Below are 22,937 nucleotides of genomic sequence, written 5' to 3' on the forward strand. Positions count from 1 at the left end.
TTGACAATTTGCACATAACATAATAATTGTTTTAGGTGTCTTGGTGTCCTCGTGTATTAAATATCTAAACATCTATTTCGAGTGTTACCGTCATCATCCCTTAGCCACAGGAGATAAGATCCGAGATCCCCAGTGAAGCCTGAAACTGAGAATATTACCAAACCCCATATAGACTACGCTTTTTCCTAAACATACATGTCTATGATAAAATTTAATAGGAGGCACCTATACCAGGATACTGCTCCTTTGGGGACAATCACTGACCCCTTTCCCCGTGTGTCCCCAATTTCTGGAGAGCTCCCTTCCTTAAGACGCTTGTCTTCTCTCCAAGAGCTCAGTCTAGACTAAATGTCACTGATTGTGGGAATTCCCTGCCATGGTTGGTAAGTTAGGCTGTGTTTATTTGACAAGCGTTCATAGCTTGCTTCCTTGGTATCATCGAAGATGATGTTTTCTTCTTGGTTTTGAATTATTTCTGTTGTTTTTCCCATTAGTTTATGAGAGAATGGAGTCAAAGCACCATGACCGACAACATGAGGCAAATTTCTCTACTGTTCCACCTAGAAAAGTATTGGATTCAGTAAAGTAGGATCCACACTTAGACCATGGACCGCTGACACTTTAGCTTACGATCGAAGGGGCATGTTTAAGGGCTTTTTGAGGGGTCTTCTGGACAGCAAAGACTCATCCGAGGTTCACTTATTTTCTGGAAGGATTTCCTTCAGCATTTGCTTATTAGAAGGGGAGACCGAGGGCAAGTGTCTGCAGTTCTCACCTTGGGAAGTGCTGGGGACACTTAGTTCTTCCTGTTCGCCCTAGCTTTGGGGATCATCTAGAAGTCCTGCAGAAATCTCATTTAACTACCCTCTCCTGGCATGAGAAATAGAATCACAAAGCATCCTTATTCTCTGCTTCCCTCTCATGCATGGAAACATGACAGATAATGGAAGCGTCACTTATATTTTCCTTTATTGATGGCCAATGAAATCTTAGAGGATAACTTCAGTGGATGGAGAGTACTGAAGTTTAAATAGGGGCACCAGCTGTTTGAAAGGAACACTTACTTAAAACCTGCAATTTCATTTTCAACCTTGATTCACTGTTCAGCTGCCCACACAGTGTAAGGGTTTGTAAACATTTTTAAATGACTATAAAGGAATAACTTATGTTACCAGTCCTTATGAATTTAATCTACCGAAACCTATCCTTAACACTTTAAGAGTGTTCTTTGTAAACAACTCTTCATAAATCAGATTACCCCAGCAGGAAACAGAAGAGTCAAATGTACATATGCTAACTTATGAAATACTGCTTCGAATGAAAATTTCCAGCATTAATCTAAATAACAATGATGCTTGAAAAAAATTGAAATAACGGTATCTGTACATATAATACAACGAAACAATAAATGCAAAATCCAAAATAATATTAGTCACATTTCACTTTCATGAACAAACTAAATAATAATATAAATAAACTGATATCATCTTATATCATAAAATAAAATATTGAAATTTTGAAATGTCTAAGAAATAAGTAGGAAGAGTAACAATTTAATTTTCTATTATTTACCATTTGTTTATATTTCTTCTCAAACATGATCATCTATATTTGCATATGCACAATTAAACTAGTCCTGGGGTGAAATTTTTATATTAATTTTATAAGGTTCTTTTTTTTTAATTCTAGATTTTTATTTTTTAGTACTAAAAACAATTTTAACAGATGACAAATACTGCAAGAATTCTTGTAATAGACGGCCATGTAAAAGATTAAAGATATAAAATATTAAACACATATTTTCAAGAGAGATAATGCCAAGTTTACCCAGCCAGCATCCATTCCTGTGCCCAAATCCAGAGAAAGCAGCTTTTCCTCAATCGGATTATACGATTAAACAGAATATTCCAAAATAAGCTGAATCATCATATTATCACAACTACTCCCAATTAATTACACGAAAAGAAAATTATACAACAAGTTTCTTGGCAGTGAAAAATATTATTTATGTTAATTACTTAGAATATTTTAAAATAGATCCCACATAATTTCACATCCTATTTGTATATGCCAATTCTACTAGTATTAATAAATGAAAAAAAAGTCTTTTAAACTTTAAGATGATCCTTTTTTAAAGGAAAAAAATTATTATTATTATTATTATTATTAAGCATTCAGAGAAATAATGAAGGCATCCATTGGAAGCACTAAGAATTGTGGGGTTTTTTAAATCTCTAAACAAATGAAAGAAAAATATCAAGAAATCAGTAGCCTCCGCTCGACAAGTAAAGAAGGGAGTATGACAATAAGGTGAATGGAGAATAGAAATGTACAGTCCATTTTTGCCAAAACCAGGAGGCAGACTACAAAATATTTTAAGGGGTACTAACAGCAGCTGAGTATGTACAAGAGGTCCGCTAGAAAAAAATGCTATCGAATTCATAATCTACAGAGCAAAGGAAGTATTGTTAATTGATTTTACAGATAATGGCAATCTAAGCAAAGAAATTGTTTAAATTTTCCAAGGTCTCAGCAGGAATCAGTGAGAGATGATGAATTTAGACCCAGGATTCTCTCTAAGCCCATCATGCTCAAGCCTTGTCAAGATTCGGCCACCCCTAAAAAGACAATTTCAGACTGGATTCGGCCTTTCTGTCTTTTATTTACATTATCGCAATGCAACCAAATGATTTTCCATGCAAAATTTATCTTCCTAAAAAACATTTTCCATTGGTTTTGGGTGAATTATAATGATATTCCATTAAAGATAACTTGTAGTTAACCATCAATTTGCCATCCCCAAAACAGACTGTATCTTTAATGTTTTGCTTTGCTTTTCCATACTGGTTCATAATTTTCGGTAGTTCAACTCAATTGCATTAATCTTTGTTAAGCATTTATCTAAAAACATATATACATATTTTTAAACAATTATTTAAAAATTTTTAATGAAAAATGTAGTTTAACCACAAAATTATATTCTGAAGCTGAAGAGAAACAGTAAAGATCTGCCTTTTCTTTGCCGTTATATATTTCTTATTCGTATAGTATAGCCTAATTAATACTTTTTATAAATTCAGAGAAAAAATATTCCTAGGCTCTTTGTCAAGTTTCCAAGCCTGAAGCACATCATATATTGTCGTATCTGAAAGAGCTAGAGAGATTAATATTTTATAAGATATGAGTACATTTAGCGTTCAATAAAGTACAGAATTAACAGGATTGAACTAAACTGACTTAGTGACAGATTAGATTTTGCACCATCCCTCCCAGTCTCCCAATATGCCACACATCATGCATCCGTATGACAAAATGTAGGCTTATCCAACTGGGCAAATCACTGGGAATAGTAATGAGCAGCAGGAGGAAAGACAAAGCTTTCCAAACTCTCAAGTGTTTAACTGTTATTAGCCCTGCTCAGCAGCTCCGTACCTCTGGACAGGAAGCCCAGGTCCACCTCTAATTAATTGGTCCTGGGTCCTTGGGAAAGTTACTTGGCCTTTCTGAATTTGGCGGGTAAAGGGTTAGACGTACAAATTAGTAGAAGGAAAAGGAGTGTCTTCTTGAACTTGTGCTAAACAGATGTGAAGTCAAGTTCACATATATCTATAACCATGCCATAAGCACCCACCCACTTCTCTCACCATCACACACTAAAGGGGGGAAGTGAATCACTTTTTTTCACACACTCCATCCATCCATCCATCCATCCATCCATCCATCCATCCATCCATCCATCCATCATACATCACCCATCCACCTATCTACCCATCCACAGAATGTCCAGTGGAATGTTCCATGGAATTTCTCGTATCCATTTTTACCAGATGTAACATATCTCTGAATAAACGAAAGAAACTTTGAAGAAATCCTTATGACTGTTTTTACCTGCTTTGTGTGTGCTGAGGAAGGGGTTGGAGGAGGGGGCAAAGGAGAATTTCAGTTAGATTTACCTCCCTCCCCAACGAGGTGACCTGGCGAGGTCTACAAACATTTGGGTACATTAGGCACTTGCTACTAAAGCCTGGAAAGAAAAAAAAAAAAAGAGACAGACAGACTCCAAAAGAGTCGCCACCACCAGTCTGCCAAGGTCGTGAAATTGTGCCTAACATCCCCAAACACAAGTGTTTTTCAGCTATGAATCCACTGTACACAATTTGTTGAATATGGCCCATTCTATTTCAAGAATTATCATGATGAAATCAATATTTGTGATGAGGACAACGCATTAAAATTCCTGATCCTCCGCCTACTAATGTTGATGAATAATAATGAAGAAAATAATGACGATTTTGACAAGGACTGCAAGTGTGCATGTAATAGTGGTGACAAGAAGAGGTAAGATATAATACACAAAGATTCAAAAAGTGGAGAAGGGTGTGCCGGCTGAGGGAGAGAGAGAAGAATGGAGAAGAGAAGCAGAAATTTGAGCAGATACTGACAGAAGTGGGATTTGGGGAAAGAGAAGTTGAGTGAGAATTTGAGGGGAAGTTCTGCAGTGAGATGAGATGCCCGCCCCATAATCCCACTCAGCCAGAGTCCTTGATACCTTAAGTAAGGACCTCCATTACTTTAGTAAGGCTTCTTGAGGTCCAGTTTGTTTCTTTTGAATGGCACGGCCTGCTGAGGTGAACCTTAGGGCAAGAGCGGGCTGCCTAACAGACGGGGGCAAATGTGGACTAAAGGACTTTGGAATAAATAAAAAAGACAATAGCAGAAGATAATTCAAAGTCCATTGCTGAAATTCGTTATGTTGGGCAATCACTCCGACAACTTTAATCGCAAGCTACATTTCGAATTCCAAATTAAATTAAGGGAATCAGTACATTAACAAAACACCGAATGACACCATCGTAATTTCCCCGGCAACGTACGGTGCCCCATGAAAAAGAAAATGACTTTGCGACACCGAAAATGAATGGAAAAACTGGTTTTAGGTTTTGTATACAGATTTAGTAACTATGAGGCTATGTTGAGCTCCCACTGCTGAAGTGATTTTATCCAAAGAAATAGCAAATGTGGAGGCCAATAAAAAAAGTGTCAGGAACGCTCACCTCAATCTCAGGATGCACGGGTAAAAAACGCCGAGGTGAAGAAAGAGTTCAACAAACAGCTTCACATACCAAAAAAAGATATGAACTATGTTACAAGAGAGAAGTGTAATATGGTCCCCGTAATCTCATCATCCTGACCCCCTCTCAGGAGGCGGCGGCCAGCTGGTCACCAGCCCTCCTGGCCTCTATTCATCCCCCGTGAGCAATTTCAACTCTCACATGGCTGGAGGTGACTCCTAAATCCATTTATAGGCCTGATCTCTTTCTTGAGCTCCAGACTCCGATTTCCAGCTGACCTGCTGGGCACGGGCAGGTGGATGGCCTGCTATTCCTCGAGATCAGCAGGGCCAGACTAGAATTCATTCCCACAGCTCTGCTGTGCTTCGCCACTAGGTGAACAGGGAGAGCAGATCACAGGGGCTCACCCAGGATGCAGGGTCACATGGCAATCGGGAAAGCACCGGGCCACAGTTCGACCTCCCAGCTCCTACTTCCACATCCCAAACCTATTGCATGCATCTTTCTCAAGTCTCAGTCCTGTTCACTGCTACCATCCTACCACAGATACTGACCATCCCGCGTGAGGAGTGTGAGAGTAACACCACACACTCACATCCACCGCCACCCCCCCACACAGAGTCATTAAATCACTCCACTCCCAAATAATATCTACAACATCACAGTAGTGACGATCATGGCCCCTGGAGCCAAAGTCCCTCGGTTTGAATCCCAGCTCTACCTTCCTACTATCTCTGTGATGCTGGGCCAGGTAATACTCTGAATCCTCAGCTTCCCAGTCTGTAAAAAGGGAATGGTGACGGCGACACATTAACTGCATTGTGAGGAATTAATTACTGTGTAAGTGGACACGTGGTTACTTCTGTGTAAACGTCCGCTAAATAGCCCTGAGGTGGTTTGCCTTGTTTGTCCTCTGCCACCCTCTGCGAGCTGACCCTCGCCCATCTTTTAGCCACAGCACCTCGTACGCAAGACATTTCTGCCAGCTTAACTGCTGCTCCATAAACGTCTCTGTTATACTTTCCTGCCTCTGTAATTTTTCTACATATTTCTTCAGCCTGGAGTGGCCCTCCCAGCCCCAAGTTTCACAGCAAAAATGAACTTCTTGATAATAACAACTTCCGGCGGCCACTCCTCCAACAGGCATCTTTGCTAGAGCTGACCACGCCCACCAAGGGCCCCACTGAGGTGGCCTGTTCTGGATCACAACGCCTGGATTTCCATTTCCTGTTCTTCCGCCAACAGTCTGTGACCCGGATCATGTCATTTAACTTCCCCATGCCTCAATTTCTTCCTCAAATGTAAAATACGATTAAAGTCGTACAGTTTTTAGAAGGGCTTGAGCACCAAATGAGATAGTGTATGTACAGACTACAGATAAACGCTATTTTATTCCTTTGCGGTGTCTTTTATTGTATCAGGCTTCAAGCAGGCACCACTAAAAACCCAGTGTTTTGAAGGAATAACTATCAGTCAACCTTCATGTGTTACTAATTGGAACATAGCATACGTGTGGCTCAGATGTATAAATTGAATTGCATTCTATTCTACTGGATATCAATTCTAAAAGAAGTAAAAGATTTGGCAAAATCCAGAGGCAAAAATCACTATTTTGTTAATGAACTATCTTCTTTTAAATTAGCTAATAGGACTAGGTCAGAAAGCAAGTCTACATGAGTTTCCAGCTCTGATTAATCACATGCTCCTGGACTCTGTAAGAGCCATGAAGATGTATGAAAAGGGATAATTTTTAAAAAGTTCCCTAGATCAAGGATTGCTCACTGTTAGGAGATATGAAATAATATAGACTGTGAAGAGTCATAACAATAGCCAACCACCAAAAATCAAATATGGTAGAGCAGTCAAATCTTGAATTCGTCATTTGCCAGATGTGTGACCTCATGCCACTGAACAGCTCTGTGCCTCAGTTTCCTTAATTGTAAGTGAAGATCAATGCCCGTCTCATAAAACAGTAGAGTGCCTTGAAAGAGCAATGCTCAGTGAATGGTGCATATTAATAACAGTAGTGATTACACAATCATAATAATTTGGATAATTTGGAGAAACAAATTGGACCTTTCTTTTTCAGTCAGTAATCCAGATCCCAAAGTCCTCATGATTAAAGAGCACTCACAGTTTGGGTTCTAGAAAAATCAGTAACTTAGCCATGAGGAAAAAAGACAAAAGATTCCGAATAGAACGATATTTCAGAATGCTTCCCTTCTATGCGTCATTACTTTCTGATCAGTGCTTTAGATTCGTTTCCTAAAATGACACAATTCCAGGAGATTATTTCATGCTTTGAAGATAAAGGGGAATGCTCTCGGAGGCAAGTCTTCATGAAGGATAATCCTAGCCACAGATTTTAAGGCTGAAAGAACTTAAAAATATGGCCTCAAGCCTAGTCATTTTACAAATAAAGAAACTGACTTGAAAACAAAAACCAAACAAACAAAAACCCTACAAAACTAAACTAAGCTGAGGGCAAGAGGCGTGAAGTTTATAAATTAAAAAAAAAAAAAAAGGTTTGCAATTTTCCTGAGGTAAAGACTAAGTTAAGAAATCCCAATCCTCAAGCCAGCATGCTGCCAGCAGAAAGTAAGTGCTGGTCAGCTCTCCAAATGTGATTTGAATGTCACTTACCTTTTAACGCAGTAATGGGAAAGCAAAGGATTGAAAACTCAGCACCTTAAAGCAGGTCATTTAGGAAGACCATTGGATACACACACAGATGCTCATCTTTATAAGTAAAGTGAGGGACGCCGGCAAGGCAGGTTTGGAGCTCAATGACATTCAAGGTTGATGTCAAAATCAAAACCTTTAAATGCATAAAATAACCTAAAATCAAGGTGCACAAGCTATATACAATTTAACACAGAGATATCTGGTCGTGTGTACTTCTCAGCTAAAATCTGATGTTTTCCAGAGAATCTATAAGAATCGAGATGGTTTTCTTTGACAACCCTACCTGACTGACCTCTTTGTCCACCAGCTTATCACTTTCTTGCAAAAACATCAACCATTATTCACTGTTCCTAGGCTGACTACAACCGTTAATAAATCATTTTCCTCATAACTAAATGTACATGCAAAAGTGTTGAGTACCGAATCAATGAATTCGCTTTCACAGGAAAGACTGCATTAAGGGGACAGTTAACAATTTTTATGATACAATCAACACTGTATTGGTGTCACATGGTCGACATCGGCCTAAGAAATACCTGGTTATCTGAGACCCTATTGTGACATGGCACTAGCAGGAAGCCTGATCCGGCATAGGACAGGCTCCAAAACTGTAGTCCACTGGGAAGACCAACTCTAAGGAAAACTGGGATTAAGTCTTCAAAAAGATGGAAGGAAATTCCATTTGGCACTGAGTGACTTGATTGCTAGCTAAATTCGTCCGTTAACTAATCTAATTAAATTTTTTTTTTTTTAATGATACTGTGGTATGGCAGCAAGGTGAACACGCTATGCCTCATCTCTTATTTCCTAAATTCCTAGAAATGCTGAGAGAGTGAAATATACCACAAACAAATGAGCAAATTGTGGCAATGTAGACAGACAGATTTAACATAGGTTAGCAGGACTGGTGAGGATGGCATCAGTGGGGATAAAGTATAAAAAGCGAAGTGAACCCAGGAATATAAAACATCAAGGCATAAAGACAAGAACAGAGAAAGAAATAAAAACAAATTTCACGCAAGCTGTGGTCCATACACAGAAGTCTGGTATCCATAAATAATGATATGCATCCTGTCCAAATATGAAAAAAGTGGCTTGGAACTATCAAAAATCAAGATTTAGGGTACGATAAAATAATCTTTGACCTAAGTTGAAAGCATGATAACATTTTTCAAATGCCAATGGAGCTTCTCTAAAATAAACAAAGAATTCTTTGGTCACAAATGGATGACCAGCCTTCCGTCTGCCATTCTCTTGCATCTTACACCTGGATTGTAACCTTTAGTTCTGGCAATCTGATAATCCCTTCCCCACCCTACCCCAAGTGCCTTCCTTCTTGCTGCCATTCCCCACAAAATGCTTTGTTTGGTCTCAACTCAACTTGTTGACATTTAAAAGCCTTTCCACCTACTCTGTTCTCAGGTTGAGATTTTCTTTCCTCTACACGTTATCTAGTGAACTCTTCTTTATCCCAAAAGATCCAACATGGAGGAATGGTAAGATGGGCTCCGGAATTAAGCGGACTGAGATTGAAATCTTGGCTCTATTCCTGGTTAGGTATTTCCCCTGATGCAGGCTGCTTCACCTCTGGAGGCCTCCAGTTCCTTACTCATTAAAAGGCAAAAACGAGGTTACCTGATGGGCACTGGAAAACTTGAACACTGTAATAGCGAATGCCTGGCAAAAGCTCTTCCACGTAGTCCAAATTCCACCTCTGTGTCTTCTCATGGCTTCACTCACTTGGGTAACATTAAGCAACCACTCCTGAATTTCTATATTATATATCTATTTCTAAGACTTGTAAATTTTTAGTTTTTAAAATCATGTCTGTAGCTCCCAACAGTGTGTAAATTCTTCAAGTAAAGAAACGACTATTGATCTTTGCATTACACCAAACATGGTGATCGGTATGTAGTAGTAGGTGCTCAATCAGTGTCGATGATGGGCACTCAATAAATATTATTGAACGGATGGGCAGTGGAATGAATCTCGTAGGTGGATTTTTTCAGTCATAGGCCAAATCACAGACAAATGCATAAAGATGATACGCCAACTCCGCTTTAAAGCTGCTCTTTGCCTTCCTTTTCCATAGGGCTATGTGCTGCCCAGGACACATATCCGTGAGCAGACGCATTCTGCACATGAGCACACATACTGCTGCTTCGTTATGTTTCTAAGTCAAAACAAACCAAATGTAAAGTGAAATATTATCCTTTATAAAACTTTTTCACCATGGAGGCAGGCGCTGATATCAGATATTAACGGTAAAGTAATATAACCATATAAAGAATTCTTTTCAATTACTTTTTTTTTTTTTAATTTTATTTTAGGCGAGGCAACCCTAAAAGACCTTGTCACCTTACAATCCCTTACTTTTTATTTCTTACGCCTACAGCACCTGGTCTTCCTAGGTGGTCTCCCATCCAAGTACTAACCAGGCCCGACCCTGCTTAGCTTCCGAGATCAGAAGGGATCGGGCACGTTCAGGGTGGCATGGCCGTAGACACCTTTCTTCTAATGGTTAATCTTCCTCAAGGTTCATCCTGCAAAGTCACAGTTGACCTCAAGACCCACTTTGACTGCAGAGTATAAATGACTGTTGAAAAGCATCTGTGCTAACATTAGGCTTGAAGGGGGTCTTGCTTATCAGAATGCCTGTTAAGGAAAACAACATCCCCTGCCAGTTTCTTTTCCTTACACAATCAAGAGTTCAGAATAGTGTACTTCGTTATCTCAAACCAACATCTCAAAAAAGTGCCACGAACTTGACACTTAGAAACGTTACATGGCGTAAGGCTAGAACATGTGTACATTCCTTATAATTCCTAACTGTATTTTTCTAGTCAGGTACATATAATTTATCTCTAGATCCTCAATTAAAACTTCTAAATAGTCCCATATTGTTGAACAACGGCAGTAATGATCATTTTTACCTCACTTTTGCGATTAAAAAGATATCAAGATAATACATAAATGTACCAGAAAAGCTTCTTAATGAATACGTACTTGCCTCCAAAACGATCGCCTTTCATTGAACATTAATCTTAAACTAAGGAATATACACTGCATGGATTTAATGATAATTTTTGGTTATTTGTGTTTGAGTTGCTATAATTGCTACCCTGTAGGAAGGAAGAAGGGAAAGAGAGGAAGGAGGAGAGGAGAGGGAGGCATTTCTATTTGCATGCAAACTGCATAACTAGGTTGCCTCTACTGAATTCATATATTTAAACCAATTTTACTCAAGACCTTTTCTCTTCCCGAAATCAAAGAAAACAAAAGGCACAGGATAAAGCTTACTGTCAAACTTACTTTCCGGTGAAAGACAGATAGATACTAAGGATACTTCGGTGACATTTTGCAATTTGAAGAGTGTTACAGAGAGGCACTTCCCACGATTCCTGATGAAAGTAGTTGACTGCACAGTGTGCAAAGAGAGTCTTTTAAAGGGACAGGATGATGAAGACTCACCGATGCTGGCTGTCCCTTACATCAGAAAAGTCTACCCATGATCTAAGGACCTAGGGAAACCTTTTCATCATCTATACCTGGCGGACTTATGCTCCGGAAAGTGCACATTACTGTGGTTTTCTGCCCTAACCTAAAAACAATTTGGAGATGACCAGAACAATCAGAAGTTACATGCCTGAATATGTTTCTTCCGGCTAGGTACATACATGCCTTCTATATAAATTGTGTGGGATGTCAGAAAGACTCTCCTATTTTAATGAAATCTTACCTGCTAGCTAACTTTGGTCAGCTGGCTTGTTAAAGCATAGACACGGAAGATGCTGATGCTCATCTTTTGTGGGAAAAGTTACGTTTACAAGATTACAAGCTTGGCACCATAGACTGCACAGGGTCATGAGAGTCCATCCAAATTTTGCAGAAAATATAGAGTAAAACAGTATCCATTTGTAGCCCACATTTTAATTTTCACATGTGAAAATACAACCTAGGTTATCCATTATCCTCAAACGCGTCGTTTTTTCTGATTAAGGAATAAGGATCCATTTTATCGGCACTGTTACATCTAAACCTACGTTTACTGAGGATCGTAATTCTTTATCCATCAACATTGGCTAATTTCAGTTACCTGTCATCCTGGTCACACCTCTGTAAATAAGAGTCCAAAAAAGCAACACGCCCTAGTAGCTGCCTTCTTACAAAAATATTCAAAACGCAGACAAATGCTCAATGTCACTCAGGTAATGAATCATGCTCTTGTGAAACTTTAAACGCATAATTGCCTGTCCATAATAATTTTTGAAAGTTAGCCCGTTTCTAAAGTTTGTACATATGGCTCATAAAATGTGTCACTTTTTCTATGATTCATATGTTTTATTCCAATTTTAAAGCACACAGATGTTTATCTTTAAATGGGGTAGAATAATATAATGCTTTAAAAACTCTTGGTACATTTATTACGGTTAAAAATGGCAAACATCTGTAGTTAGGAAAAATATACTATACTGCCTTGGTCCTGTGGGAAACCACAAATGAGGGGTTGACAAGTTACAGGTATTTAAACTGTCTAGCTATATTGCCATTCCATATAAAATAGCAAGAGTAATTGGGATCATATTTACCCTATCCATATGGTGCTTTCGGAATGCAAGGGCACCTTGCTCACCGAGGCAGTATTTTAAGAGTGAATTATTCAAGAAGAAAGAATAAACAATATTGTAGACTTATTAGTGGATTTATTTTTACTTTATAGATACTAAATTATGTTACTAAGCAATTTGAAAACTCTATTTGTCAGAAATGCCAGGGGGCAAAAAAAACTACTTTCAGGATTCGCAATTAAACCCAGGAACCCAAGAGCCGAAGTTTTAACATTAGTTCCAATTTAAGATCGGGTAGAAATAAGTAAATTACAATTTATCTGTTTCTTAAATGAAAATTAATTCCAACATAAATAGTAAAGTCACCTGGAAAACACAATGCATTTAATCACATTTTTGCATAAATGTTTGCATTTCATCCATTTATTGTGTTCCCAATGAGCGCACTTGAGCGACGTACGCATTTCCTTAGATTTAGATTTCATGAGGCTGCTCTATGTATTGGCTGCTTTGAAAACCAGGAGAATAAGATTTGGCAGAATAGCATGTTAAGTTTTTTCCCCAATGAAAGTTTAATATACCAAAATGCCAACTTTTCAATGTCTTTTCAGGGCTTCTCTTTTTTAAGAAAATATATACTGAATGGAATATTTTAATGTATGGATTATTCATATACATAAATACACACACATACACACACACACACACACACACACAGACAATATTGTTTCAGAGATAAAATCAAGCCTTACTTAAGAAGAGCACTATGGCAAACCAAACTTTTCACTCATCCCATTATTCTCCCTTAAGGTACTCATACGTTTTTAGCGAGTGACATCCCAATTTAAGGTCTCCATCAGTCCACCGAGCACTGCTGAAAGCCCACTGATCACCAATAATTCACGGACAACAGTGATGCCAACACCAAGGTGAACTTAAACAGATTATTTTCTGTGATGCCCAAACTTTCAATGCCAAAAGTTTCTCAACCCTCTCTCAACAGATTTTTCTAAACCTCAAGCCTTCTTTAGTTCATCTGCTCGCTGAAGTTTGTTTACTAGATTATCCATATAACTATGCACTATCCTCTCAGAACTAGGAATAATTAAAAGTCCTTTTTCTAGCTTTCCCACCTAGTACATGCTAACTGGCGTCAACTACTGGTAGGTAATAAAGGGTTCTCTCATTGGGTTTAAGCGCATCAGTTCAACTGAAAGTGTTCAAGACGTAATCACTGGATTGGTCCAATCATATCATCACTTCTCGAATTTCGCAGGAGGAAACTGAGGCCCAGGTAAGCTGAAGTACTGTGTGTAAAGTCACACTGCTTGAATGTTCATTTATTTAATAATGGTAACAGTATTTTTGAGTATTCTGCATGAATCATGTTATGGAATCTCCATAGCAATCCTATGCAAAGGTTTATAATTAATTCCCTTTTATAGGTCAGGAAACTGAGGCTCTGCAGATGAAACTGACTTAACAACTAGATGGGGGAAAAGCTCTATCTTCACCTATAAGGATGCTGAATGTCTGATTTGGGGCACATGGACAAGATAAAGATAAGACCAGTAGGATTTATGATGCATTTTTTTTTTTTTATGGTTAGAACCACGGTCAGTTTGTTTACTGATGGTTTCTAACTGCCCTAATGGATTTGACAGCCTCAGCTGGATTGTGACCAAGAGACTTTAGGAGTGCCCTGCACTGACAGCTACTCTGAAGTGTCCCCAGGGCAAGATCCCTCACACAGATCATGGCATTCAAGCCAGTGACAGAGTCCAGCCCTGTGCACTCAAAGAAAAGAACCCTGGAGAATTTGCGTTGTTGGAATGTGTCTAAGACTCAGATGCCTGCCCTCATTGGCTTCCTCTTGCTATACCATAGCTTCTGCCTCTAAACAAAAGCTTCTCGTGAGTAGTATATTCTGGGAAGTCCAGGAGTATGTTCACACATCCGATCTCGGAAAAATAATAGAGGTTTTTAGAGCTTGGCTTCCATCCTGGGGATCACACAGCTCCTACATGGTTGTGCCTCGAGTAGATGCGGCAACCCAGATCTCATGGCTGCCACTTCTGACTGTGAAGGCTACAACCTTGAATGAGGAAACCCAAGGAAGGGAGTAACGGTATGCATTCTGGAAAATTCTGTGCCAGAGTAAGGGCACCATTATCTAACTTATCCACCCAAAGGAGTAATTTTTCCCACTTCTGACCATTTTGGTTAACTTTCACTTTATAACAAATCGTACCAAAATTTAGTGGCTGAAAACAACAACACTGTATACATCTCTTAGCTCGCAACTCTGCAGAGGGCAACTGGATTGGGCTCACCTGTCCAGTTCTAGGCTTGGCTCAATAAAGCACCTACAGTCAAATATTTGGTTGACCAGTACTGGTGGTCAAACGTGGCCTTAGCTGGGACGGCTCTATCACCCTCCATCAATCTAGCCTATGTTTGTTCTCATGAGGGCTGGGCAGTGTTCTGAGACACAGAGAACAGAAGTACGTGGGGCATCTTTGGGACTAGGCTCGGAATAAGCGCATCATCATCATCAGTCCTGCATTCCACTGGCCAAAGCAGGGCACGAGGCCTCCCTTTTGGGAGAACGATAGGAGAAATAGGCTTTACCTACTGATGGGAGAAACTGAAAAGTCACGGGACATCAAATATGAGCAAAGACAACGAAAGGAATGGAAACGAGTTTTTAATCAACCTCTGATAGTCACAAAGGCATGGTATGTACTAGCAGGAACACTGTAATCGTCATCTCTTTGGAAAATGAGGAAATATCCAAGTGAAACTACATCAGATCTGCTATGTGGTACTTTCATCTCAGGAGACAGATTACAGAGTCTATTCTCTGGCTGACCCACAATTACTCCCTCTGGCAACGATTATTACAGTCAATTGAATCAACTACAAATTTGCATACCACAAGTTCAAGACATAAGCAAATGGAGAAGTTCAATATTTGAAAACTTATTATTTTAATCGCCGAATAATACAGAGTGGTTTCTTTATAGGAGTAAATGAATTAGGTTTGATCAGATGGGGGAGACTTTTGAGGGCAATGATTACTCATACAAAACTGAGCAAACGCCAGCTGTCTTCCTCACAGAGGACACTCATATGGCCAGCCTGACTTGTGGTGAGCAAGTCCAAGGAATCGGCTGCATAAATTAAATTCTTTAGTGATGATTTCTTAAAATATAGCATGGGCCACATAATGAAAACTAAGCAATAGCAAAATTCTAATTTGAAAGAAGACTGTTCCCCAGTCCCCAATACACTGCTTTCGAGGATGTTGCGATGGAACTTGAGGGACCATCCGAGGGATGTTGCATAGGAGGAATTGATTTGACTGGAAAAAATGACCGAAAAGACTAGGACACAAAAATGCCAGAAACAAAACTGGGGGGTCACAAAACCTAAACAGAAAATAGAAGGAATGTTAAACATTTGATTAGCAGACATTTCGTCCATTCCAAAATGTCCAGGGAGATATCTGTTCCATGCTGAAAGGTCCTTGATATTCGTCCTGTCCCAAAACATCCACAGAGAAATTTGGGCCACGTTGGAGGTTCCTTGAAATGTGAAAAGACAAACAGCAGCTATAATCAGGTTGTCACCTAGGTTCTTCAGGGTCACACTCAAATACAGCCACCGACCTCATCACAATACCAAAAGAATCAAATTGGTATCACCGAAACCATCTCCAGATAGAACAAATATGAAAGCAATAATCAGGTCAATTATTGCTTCGATAGAAATTGCTCATCGACTTGAGGGTAACACTGCTGAACTTCAAAATGAAGAACAGGAATCAACATGTAATGGAAGATTCCTCAAGAATTACCAAAAATTTTTTTTCATTCAATTTGAATGAGTTTCAATGTTTGTATTCTGTAATGAATCATGGACCAAACGTCTCCGTAAATGTTTTGGGACAGGAACAAATATCAAGGACTTTTTAGCGTGGACCAAATGTGTCTGTGGATGTTTTGGCCAGAACCAAATGTCTTGCAAGGTAAACATGTATATATGAAAGAATTCGCCCTACCCATTCCCTCATGCAGAAGTGCCCACAGCCAGTATTTTCCAGGGTAAGAAATTGGGAGATGATTCTCCTCTAAAGAAATAGAATAAACCGCCTAAGAAGATATGAATCAGAAAGTGAGAGTAATCGATGTCCCAGATAAAGATCTCCATACTCTAGTGAAACCGAGGGTCTTTATGATTTTGACTAAATTTAGTTTTAAATCATAGCTATAGAAATCATCTCTCTCTCTTTTACACACATGCTGGCATGCACACACACACACACACACACACACACACACACACACACACACAAATACCTCTCATAGACCTAGACTTTCCCCTAGATGATCAGCAACCCTGGAAGCAGCAGAGAACATTAGGCCAGACCCAACTAATGGTCACGTGGCTACCTCTCTGTCAGACTATAGATAACATCTTGACCTAAGTCACGTTTCGGCTCTTAAGCCCAGAGATGGAATGACACCCTGGCTACTTTCCCATAAGACTAGACAGAGGGACACCAGCAAAGACCTCAGAACTGTCCTCAACACCTGAAGAAATGATTTATTAACCTACCTCTCCCTCTGACCGATCAGTTTCAAGGATGACCCGGAATCTTAACTCACTGGTGTCTAGCCATTTTGCCCTATAGAATCTATAAGCTACAAGCCATCAGAGAGTCGGGTTTTTTAAACCAAAAGTTCTCCTTCTCGGAGTTGGCCAATTGGATATTAAATTCTTTTCCTCCTTCTATACTGGAAACTCCTGCTGGCGCATTCTTTTGGGCCGGTGGATGGGATCAGGCAGACTTAAGTAAAAATGTTGGGTTCTGGTAACACGAGCATTTAGATGTCCACGGTGAAACAGCTTGGTCGCTGTACCTCAGCCAGTCAAAATATCTATTCATTTCACAAGCTCCCTTAGGAGCTATTTCTTGTCTGTGAAGAGCAGTTGAGTCTAGCATTAGAAAACTTTAAGGAGTATATGAATCTCCTAGAACTCCTGCTAAAACATAGATTCTGGTTCAGTAGGTCTCAGGTGAGGCCTGAATGGGCTGTATCTCTCAGGGGCCCCCAGGGATACTGATGCTCCTCCTGTGTGGAGTCTTCTTTGAGTAACAAGGTTTTAAAGAGGTTGGCAAGCTCCTGGTGGGTCAAAGCTAGCTGAAGCCTGTTTGTGTAAATAAAGTTTTATTAGAACAGAGCCACATTCATCTGTTTATTATCAATGTCTGCTTTCCGCTTTTATGCCTCGAAACAGAATTCAGTAGTTGTGACAGAGGCCTTAACCAGGCCAGCAAATGCAGTCAATGTAAGTGCTACAATTCTAGTGCGACGATGCCAAACTTTCAATATTAAGGACTATTTTCCATGAATCGAATAAGTACCCGAATAATCTGAATAACGCATCTAGATTACAATTTCTGTAAAAGGCCAGATAGCAAGTATTTTTAGCTTTGCGAGCCACATGGTCTGTTAGCATTCCCTTCGAAGGTAAACTGCATCTAAGTGAAATTGAGTTAATCAGCTTAGACAGGTTTCAATTCTCAAGAATTAGAAACTTTAGAGTATATGTCTTCGGTCGTCACTCTATCATTTTTTTTTTTAAATGTATATTACACGAGTTAAATGTAAAAAAGTTACAAAATATTTTATAGCAAATAATATTTTTCCATAACTGAATAAGGGAAACAGGTTGGATTCATTTAAAATACTTTCCTCTTCTGGCATATTTTTATTTGTGTTTTGGGTGAGGATAGCGTCATAGAAATAACAGTAAACTCAATGAGTAAACTCAGACTCAATGGAAATTATATTAAAGAGCTTACAGCTTTGACAAAGCATCAAACAATATTGTTTTCTGTCCTCATAGAGTTTTATTGAATCTGTAGAACTTTTCCTGTGATTCAAATATGAAAAGACCGTGAAACAACAGCTTGTGTTACCATGAAAAATTCCATCCCCATTATTTTAATTAGAAAATTTATTAGTAACGGAAATCGCTTACTAAATGTACTGACAAATGAAGAGGTAATTAATTTGTATGCATCGACATATCTGTTTATGAAAATAGTCTTGTGTCAGCAAAAAGAGAAGTAAAATAATCTGGGGACTTAACATTTGTGAACAGAAAACACTCAGTTTACAGACAAGCCAAAATAACAAGAAAATTAGGGAAATTTCACTGTAACATTTATTTTCAAACTGCTTTTTAGTTAACTGGCAGTTTCTGTTTCCTAATGCATTAAAATGGCAGTTTCTCTTCATAATGCATCAAAATTATGTTTACAAATCCTAACTGTTATCCTTGAGAACAATTAATAAACACAAGCGAAATGTGTCACTTTGTCAAGCTCGGGAAGTGCCTTTCGATGTTACAAAGCCCACATATAAGGGCAGAAGCTACAGTCTGAACCAAGAATTAGGTGAAGAACAAATTATCACATGCTAATTTACTGGTACTGGGCATCCTTCGGCGATTTCATTAATTTTAGTCATAATCTGACAATTAGGAAAGGGCATATCTTAGAGAACTTGTTGGGAAATACGTTATGACTGAATTCATTTCCTTGGAAAAAAGGTTGTACCGCTTGAACTACACATAATCAGGCTCAAAGAAGTGAGTGCAAGTGTGTTGCCGACCAGGCACACACTGAAGAGGCAGTTCTCTGTTCTATGTTGGAGAAATGAAGATAGAGTTTCACAAAACAGCACTTGGAGAGGGACAGACACACAGGGCTTTACTTTTAAGGCATGACAAGCATGTTCTTCTTCTTCCTATTTGTTAGCTAAACTCACCTGTGGTCATTTTTGCACACCCATCACTTATTTCCATCCTCTCAAGAGATGAGAACATGGAACCCACAGCAGGATTCCAGCCAAGGAATCCATCCCTTCTCTTCCTTAAAGCAGCTGATCTCCCGCAGAGGCTCGACCTTGCTCTTAAAAGAACTGAATTCGGATGTATACAAAAAGGATTTACACAAGCCCTGACACTGTGGGACTCCAGCTGCCCACGTGGCTAGAGAGTGGTGGCCTGGCTTGTATTTAGTCTCTCCAAACCTCAGACTCCCAAAGCGCAGTCAGGTGGGATCTCTCCCTGGACATATTCCCCAAAAGCAAACCCTCTGTAGGTCACTAAGACTACATGGGACGAGGAAGAGTCAGCAAGGCACATGTTGGGTGTGGATGAGAAGGGATCGAAGAGGTGAGCCCACTACAGAGCGGCCTTCTCCTCCCGAGGCTGGCTCCCCAGTGTCACAGCCCGGCTGCCTCCTGCTGTGTATGGGGCTCGGGCCTGCTTCTTTCCGCCACACATCTTTTCTTTGTACCCATCCCAGTGCCCATGAGCCACAGAAAGCTGTCTTCGCTTCTGCTGGTTTCCCACTGAGGGCACAGTGGCATGAGAAGGCCCAAGCCTTGTCATCTCACAGCTCGCTCTGCGCACTGGGCGCCCTCCCCATCCTGTTACATTTGACTGTCACTGCCTGAGTCCGTTGGCTTGATCCCAGTCGTCCGATATAGTTGGCCAAAGTAACGACTGTATTTGCTTCTAGAGCCCCAAACTACTTCTATCTCCTCTGAATCACCCCACTCAAAATGGGGGCATCCAATTTCCACACGGTATTCTACCTCTCCCAGCGTGTCCCAAACGTGCTACCATTAACTAAGGGTCTGGAGGAGAAACGCTGACAGTGACCTAGTACACAGAGAAGATTCTCCAGCACGAGTAAATATTACACAGCAACCCACTTGACACACGCATATACGGAATATTTATACCATATTTTACCATATTATAGATGCCATTGATTGTGGGTCCCACCTTGATATCAGAAAAGACGTCAATATAGGAAAAATATTTTAATCCTCAAAATATGAAAACAAACAAAAGTTTCATGAAACAATACTACATATAAGCCACTTTGGTATTTTCCATCTTATTCATTCATGAATTAAAAATTCTGCTTGAGACCAGCTAAGTTGATTACTTTACCCACCGCATGGTTTAAAGCTATAATTTGAAAATACAGAAGGTCGCTTATAGGCAGGCATAGGCTTCCCATCACTCTTCAGATCAACTCCGAACTGAAACCACAGCCCACGAGGTCTTGAACGACCCGACTTCCACACTTCTTAAACTCGCCACACCACCTTCCTGCTTGCCCACGACGCTCCTGCCAGCCTGCTCTTCCTGAAGTCCCCTGGGCATATGCCAAGCACATCGCCCACCTCATGTTGTCCTTCCTCTCCCAAAACACTCTTGCAGAGTCATGCCTATAATTTGCTCTGCCTTCATGTATCAGCTCTGAGGTCAAGCCCATTCCTCTGATACCCTTCAGACACCTTATAACACATCGCCTCATTTTGGTTTTGAGAGAGAATTCAGGTTTTTCTGTGTCTTCTAAGTCAAGGGCAGTTAGAGCTTTGTCCTAGGATGTTTAGAGAGCAAAGAGCCTTCAAGCTACAGAGAGTGCAGCCCTGCGTCACAGGTACATCTGCTGACCAGGAGAGCACAGAGGGCCCTTATCTCTATCGCACTCTAAGATAATAAGGTTGGAAAAGTCTCCCTCTCACCCCGGAGAAGATCTGCTTACATTCACTCCAGGCTGATAAAGAGACTCTCTCTCAGAGAGGAAGATGGGAAGGTTTGCTAGCATTTTCCTTGTAACATCGGAAGATTCCTCAGTGCCATGCTTCCCAGTTAAGACATGAAACCACTGTGCACACAGCATCTATCCAGGACCCCTCCACATCGCCCTGGGCACCTTAAGGGACAAGCGAAACGCTGCACACATGCTATGCCATGAGGAATAACTGACTGTCTTAATCCATTTGGGCTCACTCTTCCTCGCAGAATGAATTGATATGGATGTGGACAGTCAGCCTAGAATCTGCACTGCTGTGTCGGGGCTGGGCCATGCTTGTACACAGCGCTAACCACCTCTGGACTGACTTATGAGACTCTCTGCTTATTGTCACACCCCCCACCTAAACGGTAAGCCTCAAGAAGACACAGACTGGGTAACAATAAAATCATAATTAACATAAAATGTATCCGTCTGGCTACTCGCTTTAAAATTTACAAGTTATACAATACACTGCTATATCCAGATATGCACTTAGTCATCTTTTAAGTGAGCCAAATGGTCTCATTTTACAAAGATGGGTTCTCCGGAACATATGTTGCTGGACACCCTTATTAGCTCAAGGAAAGTCTCCATACATTTAAAGCATCAAACGAGAAATTTAATTAACGGGAGTTCTTGTGGATAAACACGGCTTCGCCATGGTTATGGAATATGTTCTATAATTTAAAAATATTTATTCTGCTGCCTTAGAAAGTATACAGAGAGAAGTGAATGCTGTTTGATAATCGAGTGCTTTGCATCCCCTCAGCGGCATGGCATGAATATTAAACATGATTACATCGTACAGAAAGAGGACTCTATCAGTACTTAGTCTAGAAATTAAAAATTTGAATAAACTCCTAACGAGGCTTTTTTTTAACCTTTTATCTTTCCAGGTTCCATTAAGATGGCTACATTTCTCTCTTCCTTATCTTCTGACTAGCCGAGGTTCTGCGGCACCTCTATAAAAAGACTTCTAAATAAAAGGCGCAGCATGACCACATGCTAAATCATACGATTTAGAGAACACACTGCTGGCTATCACCTTCTCCTATAGACCGCTGGTGGAATTACTCCCAGACTGCTCTGTACATGACGCTGCCTACCCAGACTCCTGGTTTAATTTGAAAAAGCAAAACGTTTGTTTCCCTATGGATCTATTGCCATTTATTTATGCCGTTCTAAGGAAAATATCATAATAAAGTGCGAAGAAGTGTTCCTCAAGGCGGGAGCAGTGATTCGGTCCTGTGTTTTACTATAAGCATCTGCTAAGGGTGTTTTGCATTCTGGGAGGACGCAGACCCGCAGGGAATTCACGCTGCCTGGCGTAGGGGACTGTGGTGGAAGGCCAATGTCAGACTGAGGAGCGAGGAACCTTGGGGTCCCAGTTCTCAATGGCCCCTAACTTGCTACGTGGCCTTAAAGAAGTCCCCTGTCCCCTTTTTGCCTCATTTCCCTCATTTGTAAAATGAGAACAGTACGTGGCCGTGTGAATTAACTGATCAATCATTTGAAATGGCTCAAAGAGAAATGCCTCAGACTGGCAAGCCATTTATAGGATGTAAACTGCTATCTCCTGAATACTCCATATGTGCGACTCTATTAAGCTTTAAAAAAAAAAAAAACTGGTTTCACAGCAAATTATACTAAGTGCTTTATAAATTCCAGAGGCAAATGCTGATAAAGGTTCTATAAACAGTGTTTACAATGACAGCCATGCACAGAGCTGCAAAAAAACATTATGTGGCAGCCATTCAGAAATAGGATTATTACTGAAATAATCCTTAGTTCCTAAACCATGCAGGAAAAGGAATCCACCATGGACAAACTCCTAGAACTTCAGATCATCCATTGACATGCGAACGCAAAACGATGGCCAGGACCAGTGCCAAGCGATTTTCTCAATTCCGGTAAAAATAAGCACCATAGAGATAAGGA

General features: G+C 40.0%; 1 non-coding gene across 1 annotated transcript; it reads right to left on the reverse strand.

Annotated features, from left to right (window-relative positions):
- Nucleotides 1-10,143: 10,143 nt before the first annotated feature.
- LOC120611847 (5S ribosomal RNA) lies at nucleotides 10,144-10,262 on the reverse strand. The gene has a single exon (XR_005655302.1). It is a non-coding gene; the product is annotated as a 5S ribosomal RNA (ribosomal RNA).
- Nucleotides 10,263-22,937: the final 12,675 nt, after the last annotated feature.

Source organism: Pteropus medius, unplaced genomic scaffold, assembly GCF_902729225.1.
Source record: "Pteropus medius unplaced genomic scaffold, Ma_sr-lr_union100, whole genome shotgun sequence".
Lineage (NCBI taxonomy): Eukaryota > Metazoa > Chordata > Mammalia > Chiroptera > Pteropodidae > Pteropus > Pteropus medius.